The sequence below is a fragment of the Schistocerca americana genome, chromosome 2 (genome assembly GCF_021461395.2).
Source record: "Schistocerca americana isolate TAMUIC-IGC-003095 chromosome 2, iqSchAmer2.1, whole genome shotgun sequence".
NCBI lineage: Eukaryota > Metazoa > Arthropoda > Insecta > Orthoptera > Acrididae > Schistocerca > Schistocerca americana.
Genome location: NC_060120.1, coordinates 882,498,464 through 882,514,129, shown reverse-complemented (window position 1 = coordinate 882,514,129; position 15,666 = coordinate 882,498,464).

The window sequence follows — 15,666 nt, the reverse complement described above, 5'->3', positions numbered from 1 at the left end:
ACGGGTAAGCTACTACAAACAGCATAGTGAATGCACTATTGTGGCCAAGATACACACGACGCCCACGCCTACTATAGTAGTACAAGTTTATATGTCAACTAGCTCTGCAGATGACGAAGAAATTGACGAAATGTATGATGAGATAAAAGAAATTATTCAGGTAGTGAAGGGAGACGAAAATTTAATAGTCATGGGTGACTGGAATTCAAGAGTACGAAAAGGGAGAGAAGGAAACGTAGTGGGTGAATATGGATTGGGGCTACGAAATGAAAGAGAAAGCCACCTGGTAGAATTTTGCGCAGAGCATAACTTAATCATAGCTAACACTTGGTTTATGAATCATGAAAGAAGGTTGTATACATGGAAGAACCCTGGAGATACTAAAAGGTATCAGATAGATTATATAATGGTAAGACAGAGATTTGGGAATCAGATTTTAAATTGTAAGACATTTCCAGGGGCAGATGTGGACTCTGACCACAATCTACTGGTTATGAACTGTAGATTAAAACTGAAGAAACTGAAAAAAGGTGGGAATTTAAGGAGATGGGACCTAGATAAACTGACTAAACCAGCGGTTGTACAGAGTTTCAGGGACAGCATAAGGGAACAATTGACAGGAATGGAGGAAAGAAATACAGTAGAAGAAGGATGGGTAGCTTTGAGGGATGAAATAGTGAAGGCAGCAGAGGATCAAATAGGTAAAAAGACGACGGCTAGTAGAAACCCTTGGGTAACAGAAGAAATATTGAATTTAATTGATGAAAGGAGAAGATATAAAAATGCATTAAATGAAGCAGGCAAAAAGCAATAAAAACGTCTCAAAAATGAGATTGACAGGAAGTGCAAAATGGCTAAGCAGCGATGGCTAGAGGACAAATGTAACGATGTAGGGGCTTCTCACACTAGGGGTAAGATATATACTGCCTACAGGAAAATTAAAGAGACCTTTCGTGAAAAGAGAACCACTTGTATGAATATCAAGAGCTCTGATGGAAACCCAGTTCTAAGCAAAGGAGGGAAAGCAGAAAGGTGAAAGGAATATTAGAGGGTCTATACGAGGGCGATGTACTTGAGGACAATATTATGGAAATGGAAGAGGATGTAGATGAAGATGAAATGGGAGACACGATACTGCGTGAAGACTTTGACAGAGCACTGAAAGACCTGAGTCGAAACAAGACCCTGGGTTTAGACAACATTCCATTACAACTACTGATGGCCTTGGGAGAGACAGTCCTGACAAATCTCTACCATCTGGTGAGCAAGATGTATGAGACAGGCGAAATACCCTCAGACTTCAAGAAGAATATAATAATTCCAATCCCAAAGAAAGCAGGTGTTGACAGATGTGAAAATTACAGAACTATCAGTTTAATAAGTCACAGCTGCAAAATACTAACTCGAATTCCTTACAGACGAATGGAAAAACTGGTAGAAGCGTACATGGGGGAAGATCAGTTTGTATTCCGTAGAAATATTCGAACACGTGAGGCAACACTTACCTTACGACTTATGTTAGAAGAAAGATTAAGGAAAGGCAAACCTACGTTTCTAGCGTTTGTAGACTTAGAGAAAGCTATTGACAATGTTGACTGGAATACTCTCTTTCAAACTGTAAAGATGGCAGGGGTAAAATACAGGGAGCGAAAGGGTGTTTACAATTTGCACAGAAACCAGATGGCAGTTATAAGGGTCGAGGGGCATGAAAGGTAAGCACCTGTTTGGAAGCGAGTGAGACAGGGTTGTAGCCTCTCCCCGATGTTATTCAATCTGTATATTGAGCAAGCAGTAAAGGAAACAAAAGAAAAATTCGGAGTAGGTATTAAAATACATGGAGAAGAAATAAAAACTTTGAGGTTCGCCGATGACATTGTAATTCTGAGACTGCAAAGGACTTGGAAGAACAGTTGAACAAAATGGACAGTGGCTTGAAAGAAGGATATAAGATGAACATCAACAAAAGCAAAACGAGGATAACGGAACGTAGTCGAATTTAGTCGGGTGATACTGAGGGAATTAGATTAGGAAATGAGGCACTTAACGTACTAAATGAGTTTTGCTATTAGGGGAGCAAAATAACTGATGATGGTCGAAGTAGAGAAGATATAAAATGTAGACTGGCAATGACAAGGAAAGCTTTTCTGAAGAAGAGAAATTTGTTAACATCGAGTATAGATTTATGTGTGAGGAAGTCGTTTCTGAAAGTATTTGTGTGGAGTGTAGCCACGTATGTAAGTGAAACATGGACGATAAATAGTTTGGACAGAAAGAGAATAGAAGCTTTCGAAATGTGGTGCTACAGAAGAATGCTGAAGATTAGATGGGTAGATCAGATAACTAATGACGAGGTATTGAATAGAATTGGGGAAAAGAGGAGTTTGTGGCGCAACTTGACAAGAAGAAGGGACCGGTTGGTAGGACATGTTCTGAGGCATCAAGGGATGACAAATTTAGCATTGGAGGGCAGCGTGGAGGGTAAAAATCGTAGAGGGAGACCAAGAGATGAATACACTAAGCAGATTCAGATGGATGTAGGTTGCAGTAGGTACTGGGAGATGAAGCACCTTGCACAGGATAGGGTAGCATGGAGAGCTGCATCAAACCAGTCTCAGGACTGAAAGACCACAACAACAACAACAACATCAACTTTTTCTGGTGTAAGGTTCGAATAAAATTCATTGCGGTCTGTGTGCTGACTAGGATCGTCGCCTCAGCAGAGGTTGCTTGTTCCCGTGAAATGCGCTGATCGTCATTCCCCTCCACCTCTACACCCGCCCCCCCCTACCCGCCGCACCACTTTTTGGACTGCCAGTGAGTGCGTGGAAAAAATAGCAGGGTGGTTGCACATCGCCTCCCTCTGGTTCCAGCAGTGAGTATGTGGGTTTTATTTTGTCAAGTTGCATAATGGATTGATCCAACAAGTACCCTTTGGCTCATGCAAGGAATAATTTCCACCTCACACTGTTTCAAAAGTGAGACAGACGCTCCTAATGTACCAAAAAGAACTGCTTGAAAAACATTCAGCAACAAATATCTTCTGGAGTCGTCCACTGTAAGGAAAAGATACAAAAATATTCTATATTTTTATGGAACTAGTGGATTGCTTGGGTACTGGAGTATTGCTAGTTAGTGGAAGAAAAACATTAAATGAACGAAAAAAATTATTTATTGCAAAAAGTTTCTGAGAAAAATAAGTGAAAGTTTTTCTCATAAATTAATAAGTTTCCAGGTTTTCTTCGGAACAGTAGATTGCCTCTTTTGGATAGGAATGCTATTATTTTACAAAGTATGGAAAGGTTCTTTTTTCCCTTTTCTTTAAGAATGTTATTTACTCGGCAGAATGGGTGACAGACGCGCCTACACAACTTGAATAACTTTCCTAGGTAAGGTCAAGGCTGTCACGTGAGAAATGTAATGGAGTGTACTGTTCTGGAGGACAGATGGGGCTCGCATACGATGTAGCGGATAGTACCGTGAGCTGCATCGACTGCTGCCTGCATCGCTCGCTGCTGATAAGTAACACAACTATCTCTTTCTATCTGGATTGACCTTAGCCAATCAAACTTTCCCTACGGCTTGATGAAGTCAAGGACTCCTATCCGCCCCTAATCTAACTATTCACGTGGAACACCGGTCAGATAACCAGTCCACCACAATGCCACTCAATATTCGTTCACAGGCGTTTAACTGTACTCCGTCGGTGTTCACACCACACAGTAAGTGTGGCGGCCAACACAGTGAACAATGTTTAATCGCGAGCGATTCAATATAGAGTATCACTCCGATTCACTAACGACAGAGGTCATCTCCCAGTGAAGTAGTGAGGATAGACTTTGTTCCTCGCTCTTTGCGTATATGTACGAGCGCACTCGCTCTCGTTACATGTTCCCACTTCAAGAGCGACAATGGAACGGCCCCCTTTTCTGGAAAAGTTGCAAGGGTATATCATTCGCTGTCTTCCCTCACTCCTCTGGCTCTTTGCTTCAGAAATATTCTGCCAATCAGCATTGCTCTTTTAAATGGGAGAATGACATTTCGTTTAAGTCGACCAATGCGGACAGATGTAACATCTCCATTAGGTGTATACTGTCCTCCTGAGAGAACTCCATAACTATGCAGTCGCTCTGTCAAAAAATGCGTCTTCTGGGCGCCCCCACACAATGTAGTGGAATTTGCTTTTAAGCCGAACACGGGGGTTGTTATCCTTTCGCTCTGGCAAAAGCTGTCCTCCCTCTGGGTGGTCGTTCCGGCCGAAGTAGGTTTGTGTTGACTCACACCTCTGAAGGGATGAGCCTCCCAGTGGACTGGCCGCCTCCCTAGAACGAAAATTCCTGTGGGTGTCATGTTGTGTACGCCAGCCTCGACTTTTTCAACCTTGATGCTCACTTGCAATTTACTTACTAGATCTGCATATCACTTACATGAATTCATACGAAATTGACTCTACCTTATCGAGTTTGGGTTCGAATGAAGCGTCTTGATGTGCATAATACGATAGTGAGGACGGAATTTGTGAGAAATGAAGGTCAGGAGACCACGCCACCTTACACAGCCTCTAGCTATATGTGATATTCACCATCTCCTCTCTCTCCCCTTGTCTGTCCGGACTTTGTTCTGACTTCAAAACTATAACCTTGCATGACAACGTTGATGGCTAACAGTCTGGTAATCCGACTCCGGCACACCAAACTGTGTCCCGTGTACCAGAATGTGAAATCAAGATCAAATAACTTTTTCATTTTACCTGAAGCCTGCATTTATAAGCCCACTTCGATATTCATCCTGGCCAGGACCATAGCGTGTACCTGTTCTTGAATCAATTTTTATGCACGATGTTTAATTTTTTGGATGATGGTCAGGTTGCCATTAGAAAAGATAAAGCATGTCCTTCTGCCTTTTAGAGACAATTTCCAATCCCAAACGAAAGATGGTGTCCAGAAACTCTGCCCGCTTACCAGCTCATTCCGAAAAGGTGACACCTTATATCAGAAATCTGCAGCCGTCGTTGCTGATGATTTTCATTCTGAAGTAAAGTAGTGGTTAGGATTGAACATAGGACCCATAATCGTTTGATTACTAGACAAATAAGCTACGCTGAGACAATAACCATTTTTGTTCAAATGTGTGTGAAATCTTATGGGACTTAACTGCTAAGGCAATCAGTCCCTAAGCTTACACACTACTTAACCTAAATTATCCTAAGGACAAACACACACACCCATGCCCGAGGGAGGGCTCGATCCTCCGCTGGGACCAGCCGCACATTCCATGACTGCAGCGCCTTAGACCACACGGCTAATCCCGCGCGGCATAACCATTTTTATCACTATGATATCACAGTCCTGTGTTATTCTGATTACGACGCAAAGTTCCAAGCATGCATGTCCAAAGGAACTTTGCATCGTAATTAGAATAACAGAGGCATTGCAATATCGCATTCATCTGGCGATACCGAGCAAGCGACTTTGAAGTACAACATCTGACCTGTACAGGAATATACATAATGGATGTATGAGTTCAGATCGTAGACGTATGGTTGATCACATATGTAAGTTTGTGTCTCGGTGTGAGTCGTCCACAGATGAAATGAAATGAAGTCCAATGCTTCTTTACAGAGCGTAGGAAAACGATGCGGGAGACCCGCACCGCTTTACTAGGCAAGGTCCTAGTGGAGGTGGTTTGCCATTGCCTTCCTCCGACCGTAATGGGAATGAATGATGATGATGAAGATGACACAACAACACCCATTCATCTCGAGGCAGGAAAAACTCCTGACCCCGCCGGGAATCGAACCCGGGACCCCGTGCTCGGGAAGCGAGAACGCTACCGCGAGACCACGAGCACGGATAGCCAGATGGTAATGCGACCGCTCGAGATAAGCGTGGAAATCCGTTTTCGAGTCCCTGTCCGGCTCAAATTTGCCTTGTCGTCATTCCACTCTACAGTTGATGGTAGTCATTATTCGCAATTGCGAATTCATTTGAGTTATTTTTATCACTGATCCCCTAGAAATACTTTCTTACCATTAAGTATATACTTGTATTCCTACAGTTATCTTTCATGTATGGTTGTTTTCCTTTTTGGTAGCATGCTTCTGTTGCGAGTGTTTATTTTCACGTACGTGTTTAATCGATTTATTTATTGTGAATTTTAAAATTTTCCCGGCGAATTGAATCTTCAAACAAACTTCATCCTTGCAGCCAGTCGTCGTTTACTACATTGAATGATATTTAGGCTGAATACCTGCCAGTGCTCAGACGAAACATCATGCAACGACTTAAACAACGACTGGCTGGAAGCCCCAAATTTGTTTGAACGCTTCTTTATTGCTGATACAAGTATCAGTTCAGCACACGTGCTGCTGTGGTAAATTTTGAAAAGATAGGCTTGTGTAGTTTTGGAACGAATTATCACTCTCCATCAAGAGATAAAGAAACAGAAAAGACGGAGAATGACTGACTCAATATTAATTGCATCTAAACTACAACTTCGCCTAATTTCAGAGATAAATCAGAACTGCCTTTCTGACCAGTGGGGTTACTTATGGGCAGGCTGGAGGTGGGGGGGGGGGGGGGGGGAGGTCCGCCCACTTGGGTAACTGGTTAATGCATCTGACTGCCTTGCAGTAGGCCAGGTTCGATACCTGGCCTGGTCAGAGGCATCCTGCGTTCAGAAAATGGGCATTGTTTTCTCCTCGTTTCATCATCATCGACATGCAAGTCACATCAAAGTGTCGTCAACTGAAAAGATTTGCATCTCGGCGACCGAACTTTCCGGCCATAAATGCCATACGATCATTTCATTTTTTATGTGTAAGGAAAGGGCTTCAAAAGCAACTGAGATACTGCGAACTGGATTATGATCGGTTCATTGCTTCAAGAACAATGTAAAACAATATTACAGCCTTCACGATATCAGAAAGCCAAGAATCCATGATACTGGACTACGAATGGCCCGATCAATGTATCCACGGAAAATTGTTACATGAACGGCAGAAGTAAATAGTGGGATCATCGAGATGGAACAAATACCCGTAGCCTTTAAAGGGAACAAATCAAGTTAAGACGAACACATAATGAAATGACATTTAGACAAGGGAAAAAGAAAATGAGTGCGTCAGCACTTTGCTTACTGTCAGTGCATCCTAGCGTGCATGATCGAGAAATGCAATCGGGTTCTACTTGCATCTTTATCGAGTACGTCGGGCTTGTAAGTAACGGGGTCCAGAAGTGACTGACTGCGACGAGGAGCTGCTTCAGATTGGGGACGGCACACTAGTGCTGCTACCCTGGAAAAATATATTCCTACGCTGCCAAAATGCATAAGGTCGCAGCGCTACCCTCTCGCGACGGGTCAAACAGGAAGTTTCACTATGGTCGTTCTGAAAAGGCGTCAAACAGGCCCTACAGCGAACCGAATTCTAATATAGTGGCTAGAATCTCTTTTCACCAAATCCGCATCTTGGTACTGTATTACTATTTCGGCTTGTAGAAATTTGAACATTATGTGGACTTCTCTCCTAATAATTCTTTACTTTGTATACCCATCGTTCGCTTCGGAACTAGCCAGAAAATTATTTGTCAGGCTGAAAATCGCCTATCAAATTTATCAGCTCGTTAATAATGTATGTTATCCACCTGTAATTACAATCATCTAATTCACCACGTTTATTATAGCGATAATCTACATCTGGATTTTGACTTATCTTTGGTTCTCAGGTGGAACTAAACGGGCGTTTCGTGTCACGTGGGTGCTAGAAAAAGTCTCTCATTTACAAATCTGCAAGCTTAATCCAAGCAGACTCAAATTGTACAGTGACTTTTGCTATATAGTCATCAGTTATCTACAAAGCGTATAGTTTAAATTCACAGATTTTTTTCTAATTAGTATTTTCTATCATTCGACATCATCTATTAAGTATGGTCTCGATCTTTTTTTTATTATTTCACTAACATCAGACTTTCGGAAAAATAACATCTATGCAATGCTAAAAATAGCAAAAGCAGGCAAGTGCGAGAACTATCATAGAATCAGCGTAACATCTCATGCACCCAACTTCTAACAACGTTAGCCTCGGTAGCTGTGCGGTCAGCGTGGGGGATTGCCTAGCAGAGGGGTCAGCGTTCGGTTCCCGGCGGGGTCGGAGATTTTCTCCTTTCGGGGAGTGTGTGTTGTGTTGTCTCTACGGTTCATATCGTCATAATTGAAATTCCTCCGTTGGTATAGTTGAATGTACGACTCCCGGAAGACCGTAATTAAAATATTAAATAAAAAAACTTCAGACAAGAGTTATGTACTGAAGAATGGAAAAAAACTGTGGGTTTGTTACGAGATTATCGGCTCTGGCATTGTGCTTGAAATGGAGACAAGACTTGAGAAAAGTCAAGGCACTCTCATTGGATTTGTCGGCCAGGAAACAGCGTTTGATAATGTAAAATGGTGCCAGATATTCGAAATTCTGAAAAAAATGTATCTACTATAAAATACGTACAAGAACTGAGAGTGAAAAAATAATTACGTAAGATGCAGAACGAAGTATTCGGGTTATTTAGTTTACAAGACAGATGTAATATTTCGCGCCTTCTGTTCGTTCTACACGTTTAACATATAATGATGGAAATAAAAAAAAGGGTACAGCAGAAGGAGAAAAATTCTGCGTGAGAGCATATAAGCCATAATGTTGGGTGGTGACATTTCTCTCCTCAAGAAATCAGGGAGAACTGCAGATCCTGTTGAGTAAATGAACAGTAAACTGAGCATTGTCTATGTATTGGGAGAAAACCAGAGGAATGAGATTAGCGACAAATTTAACATCAAAATAGGGAACCACGAAGTAGAAGAAATTAAGAAATACGAGTATTACTACACTGTGGGCAAAATAACCCGAAATTAACGAAGCAATGAGATCCAATGAGATCTTTAAAAGCACTCCAAGCAATCCGTGCATTCCTAACCAAATGAAGTCTCTTAGTACTATAAAAAAAAGATCTTAATTTTAGCTATGAATTTCTGAGCGTGTACTCCTGGTGCACACCATTGTATGAAAGTGAGTCATCGACTATGGAAAAACTGGAATCGAGAAATGGAGCTTTTTACGTGTGGTGCTGAAGTTTGTGCACTGACGGACGTTGAAAATTGGGTGGACTGAAAAGGTAAGAAATGAGAAGATTCTCCGCGGTATGGGCGAGGAGAGGAACACACAGAAAAACATTGATAAGAAAAATGTTGATGGCAGAGGTGCTAACATATCAAGGAATAACTTCCATAGCACATAAATGAGCTAAAAAAAGAGGGGGGGGGGGACAGAGACTGGAATATGTCCAACAAATAACTGAGGATATCATGTACAAGTGCTACACAGAGATGAAGAGGTCGGCACAGGAAAGAACTTCGTAGCGGGCAGCATCAACCTAGGCGCAAGACTGATGTAAAACAAAACTTCTGGAGCAAACCAGCCGTTTTCTTAAGGTGGTACAACCAGTGGTGTTACATCTACTCACCGCCCAAATGCTAACTAAACTGTGAAGTACTGTTCGTATGACGCTGCTATTTACATAAGCACCCATTTTTCCCATCTTCATCGAAATGTATTATTTCAGCCTCTGATTACGCATTTCGCCTAAATGCCACCATAGGATCTATCATGGGACAAAAAGTGTAAATATGGAATCTACAATTCTTTGCACATATTACAGAAATATATTCCATAAGAATAAATTATTACAACAGTTCATAGTTCACATTGTCCATTTCCCCTGGCCACCACTTTACCTGATCTCAATATTATTGATCCTTTGTGGCTTATTGTAGAGAGAAGGGTGCGTTAACGCTGTCCTCCTCCACCAACGTTACCTACACTTATCACAGTTTTGCGAGAAGAAAACCACACAGAACCGATACTTATCCAGTCCGAGAAGACAGGAAGGTGTTTCCTATGTCAGTAGGTTTCCTGTCATGTATTAGACACGTTAATGATTTGTGGCACTGGTGTTTCCGTAATTTTGTCCAGTGCTTGTACTTCCTTTGTGAATGAGATAGTGGCAGAGCGGTTCTAGGCGCTACAGTCCGGAACCGCGCGACCGCTACGGTCGCAGGTTCCAATCCTGCCTCGGGCATGGATATGTGTGATGTCCTTAGGTTAGTTAGGTTTAAGTAGTTCTAAGTTCTAGGGGACTGATGACGTCAGCAGTTAAATCCCATAGTGCTCAGAGCCATTTGAACCATTTTTTTGGGAATGAGATACGCTTCCTGAGGATTCTTCCAGTCAATTAATCTGACAACTGCCCTACGTGGGATTACTTTTCTGTGGCTGTTACAATTTAAATCACTACGTACGTTTGTTTCTACGTATATTATGTGTGCGACTGATTCCAGTGATTGTTCTGCAAAAATGGCTGTTCTTCAAATGGCTCTGAGCACCATGGGATGTAACTTCTGAGGTCATCAGTTCAAAGAAGGGCAGCACGTTTTGTATTATTGACAAATATGGGAGAGAATTTGGGCTGGACATCGTTAAAAGAAAGGCGTTTTACGATGCGACGGAATCTTCTCACAAAATTCCAATCACCAACATTCTCCTCCAAATGCAAAAATATTTTGTTGACATCGACCTACATAGGGAGAAATGATCACCACGATAAAATAAGAGCCGGCCGTGGTGGTCGGACTTATCTATTTATCCGCACGATGTTACATTTGTTTATGAGCCGTGGCCGGCTCGCATTCATGCCGTTTGTTCTTTGGCATTTTGTCTCAATCGAGAGGCGTCTTATTTCTCCCTGAGTTACTACCATAGTGAGCTGCTGACTTGCTTGCGTCAGTGGCAGCAGCAGCAGCGCTTATCGATAACAGCCGTTAACGCCCCAGTGACCTGCCCTGGTCGTTAGCGTAGTTTTCCGGCAGTGTGTTTTTCATCGCCGTGTTGATGCTGTCCGGCACCGCGTGTAGTTCGGCAGCCTTTCAATTGTTTGTTCAATTTTTTTTCTTAAGAATGTTTATTGTGCCTTGGCAGTTGTTAGACGCCAATTTGGAAGACGTAGTGCTGCTGGTATCTTTGTCCTCGCCTCATATTTTACGTTGTCGTACCGTTGGTCGGGCGAAAGGGCATTGATTAGGTTGTTGGTCGGTCATTCAGCCGTCGCTGGGTCGGGTTACCATCCGATTATTTAACCTTGGCTGCCTGTCTCACCTCACCTTATGTTAAAGCTACCTCCTCAGGCCGACCCTCGGAATACTTCTGAGCACCACTGTTCAGTTAGTTTTAGATTGTGATTTTCATTTTAGTCTGATGTACTGTGAGAGGCTCTCAGCCGTCTATTAATTTAGTTTGTTTTAATTTTAAATAAGGTTTTCAGCCAATTTAAATTAAAAATTTGAAGACTGATTTGTTTAATTACTTAAATTTTGAAAGTTTGTTCTGTCTGAAATTCTCGTTATCCAGGCCTTAAGCACTGAATTGCTCAATGTCTTGTGTGTGCCCTTCAGCCGAGTATTTACGTGGAATATTTTTTTAAAGTAAGGCCTTCAGTCGATTTTATTATTTAAAGCGATTTTCATAACTTGTGTTCAGGCCTTCCACCGTTCTTGTTTTTGGTGTGGTTTTTGGCCTTCAGCCCAGGAGATATTGAAAGTTTTCTTAGCTAGGGCTTCAGCAGTATTGTTTTAATTTGATCCTTTTAAGGCAATGTGTAATTAAGTGGTTCTTCGGAAAATAAAGTTTTTGTGTTTTGTGCAACTAACAGCAACTGATTACGGCCCCCTCCACAACCATACCCTGATCCACTCTATCCTGCGAAACCAGATTTCAGTTTATGTCCTGTCATAGATCAATCAATAATCACTGGCGTCTGAAAGCTGGCAACGGAAATGCAGGTTTTTAACAGACACCAATATTTGTTGCGGAGACACCTGACGGATCCAATAATGCACGTCCACTAAGCCACGCCTTAAGAGGCGCCGGCTACGAGCGCCCTCTGGAAGCTGTGACATCGGAAGGCTGGCGGCAGCTACACCGCAGTCTCACTCATAGTCTTCGACAGTCTTGAGCCCTAGTCAGTCTTCGACAGTTCGCCCATGCGTTAGAACGGACACCCCACACTGCATGACGCTCTTCAGTTGCTTCTTCTCATAGCTGGACTGTATTGCTGTTTGTTCTTTTGTAAAGTTTCTTCACAACGCTTGGAGAAACCTACAATTTGAGTAAAACTTCTGTTCACTGTGTTTATGTGTTCGCTAAACATTTCTGCTCCTGTCCATCTTCCCTCCTGTTCCTCTTCCCTACAACGACGCTGCTGCACCACTGTACAGCCCACCGCTCCTACCGTTTTGTACGAAGTAGTATACCACAGAGTATGTTGAGGGATGGCTGCCAGCGATGTTCAACTCTGATGGAAGTGATGGGTGGCGATAACATAGAAAACTGAGGACCTAATCTCAAATCTCACACAAACTGAAACATCCGTCACGGTTTGTTACTTGTCTGAAGTTTTATTTCGGTAGTCTCCTTGATTACGATGTCCCAGATACTTCGCGCTGGTACCACGGTACTGGTCTCGTTGTATTTCATTTGAGTTCGCCAAATGTTTGTCAACATTTTTAAAAAGTGTAATAACGTATTTGATTGTACGAGGGTGGTTCAGTAATTAATGCTTCAATTTTTTTTAAAGCTATTAATATACACAGACAAACGTCAGTGTTGGTGCTTCATATTTGATGTTTGTTGTGTGCGCCGGTGTAGTTTCGAGCCGTTCTGAATGACGGCAGAGAAGTAGTACAGCGTCAAATGGCGTCTACATACGACACACGTTACAAGCAGCGTGCTGTTATTGAATTATTATGCGCAAAAGAAAAGAAACCGTGGTGAACATACATAAACGTTTGTGTGCAGTGTATGGCGATGCTGCAGTTGATAGGAGTACAGTTCGGCGATGGGTAAAGAAAGTTACAGCCTCAGGAAATGCCGAAAGATGATCAGCCACGCTCGGGTCGTCCTGTCACAGCCACTGCTCCAGACATGCTGAATCACGAGTGTGCCATTACTCGTGCCGATCGGCGCATCACAACTCGACAAGTGGCTCTACAGTTGTCGGTCAACATTGGAAGTGTTTCTGCAACTATCGAGACTCTAGGATATTCAAAGAGGTGCTCACGATGAGTTCCACGAATGCTCACAGCGGACCACAAGTTTCAAAGAAAGGCCATTTCATCCGAGTTGTTAGAACGTTTTGAGACCGACGGAGAGGCCATTCTGTAGCGGATCGTTAAGGTGGACGAAAGCTGGGTGCACCACTTTGCGCCGGAAACAAAAACACAGTTCATGGAGTGGCATCCTCCTCATTCACCACAAAAGAATAAATTCAAGACAACCCCCTCTGCCGGAAAAGTCATGGTGACACACTTCTGGGATTGTGATGGCGTCACTCTCGTGGATGTGATGACAAGAGGGTTAACCATCAGTTCAGAGGCATACTTGAAGACTCTGAATATACTCAAGAACCGTTTCAGACATATTCGATCGGAAAAGAATTCAGCAGAAATCTTGTTCCAACACGATAATGCACTCCGACACACAAGTCTGAGAACCCGGGAACACATTGCCAAATGGGGTTTGAGATCATTGCCTCATTCACCCTACAGTCCAGATCTGGCACCGTCGGACTTCCATCTATTTACGCCGCTTAAAGATTCTCTACGGGCAACACACTTTGATGGCAAGAGTGTCAGTCGTGCAGTGAAAACATGGTTACACCTACAGAACAAGAGCTTTTGCCAGCACGGGATACGCGCTCTTCCACAACGTTCGCCTGCGGCCATAGAACGTAATGGGGACTACGTAGAAAGATACGACGAGATGTGTTGATGTATATTGTCACCAAATTCTAACTCTTTACAATAAATACGCTCTGAGAAAAAAATTGGGCGACCCTCGTACATCGTACATTGACTCTACGCGAAATTTTGTGACACAAGTAATACGGTACAAAAGACTCACACACACACACACACACACACACACACACACATGGAACACACATATAGGGTAGGTGATAGTCTTGTTTTACTGTAATTTGGACGCTGTTCTCAGTCATTATTTCAAAGCCAATATACGAACCGTAAAAAGCGAGAATGACAATTGCTGGACCCGACATAACTCATCGTGAGTCTGGAACACATTTCCGTGGGAGGGGATGTGACATCAACCCCTTTCAATGAATCTCTCTCTCTTATGAAATAACTAATTACGCACAAATGTGCAGCAATTGTTCATGAAGAACTAGCAGGCAAGAGGAAGACTCACTCCTTCCGCTGCTGGTTACCGTCGTGCAATAGTATCAGTGCACGTAGTACAAGATCCTCCATATCATGTGTGCTTACTGATCGAGCCCTTCCACTGTTTACCTTTCTGGATACCAGTGATCCTGTATTCTCTATAATGCAGGAAATGTTAATCATGGAGTACTCTCTTACGAGCCTTCCTAAGCTACAGGCGACCACACCGATCTTCGTGCAACCCTGCACCTGTCACAGATGACAGCAGAGTCCACTACGCAGCAATTGGCTTTAGCTGAGACCACCGCTCCGAGATTTATACTGAACAATGAAATGTGAGAAATCTGAGCTTATTTGCGTAAAATGACGTCCCACAAGTACTCAGGCCACTAATTCTGACAAAAGTGTATACGATTCCAGACCAGGAGTGGGTGACTCCTACAATAGCAGAGAGACTGGGGCAGAAGAGATATGTTTCACAGTTAGCGAAGATGGAAAAATGCTCAAAGCTCTTAAGGTATGTATTTCAGACCCACCGTCACAGCCGGGGGAGTGGCCGTGCGGTTCTAGGCGCTATAGTCTGGAGCCGAGCAACCGCTACGGTCGCAGGTTCGAATCCTGCCTCGGGCATTGATGTGTGTGGTTTCCTTAGGTTAGTTGGTTTAATTAGTTCTAAGTTCTAGGCGACTGACGACCTCAGAAGTTAAGTCGCATAGTGCTCAGAGCCATTTTAACCATTTTTGAACCCAACGTCACACATTTATTTTTCATGTTGTGTTCCACACTACCACATCTCAAAATATGGGAGCTTACTTTTACCACCCTTGACATAACCACATATATTATAAAAATGGATATGTGTATGAATGCATGTTCCACATCTCCTCCTAAATCACTGGACTGATTTCAAACAAACTTGGTGGACACATCCCTTACTGTGAGGCAACAACCGCCGTGTGTATAAAAAGCATCAAACTATCATAGTTCAGGCGACATGATATATATACAATGAGATGAGCGAAAAATTGCCGCATCATGCATGATATTCAAATTTATTGCTTCTGTGCTGTAACTCTATTCGCAATAGATTTCGCAGACAGTATCCATATATGCCGTTGTATGGCATGTAGATAAGTAAACACGATGTCAGACACTCAGAGATGTGTGAAAACTGCCGCTTGAAGCATGACGTATAATTTATTACTTCTTTGCTACTAATTCTATTTCCAACATACTGCACAGGGAGTGTACATATATCCCGCCAAATGTGCCAACAAAATGAAATGATTGTACCACATACAGTTCATGAGATACGTCGTGTTAAGCACTGAGTTAAATAAACATTACAGAGACTTTGTAATTTGCATACTATGTTGAATACTGTGGTTATACATT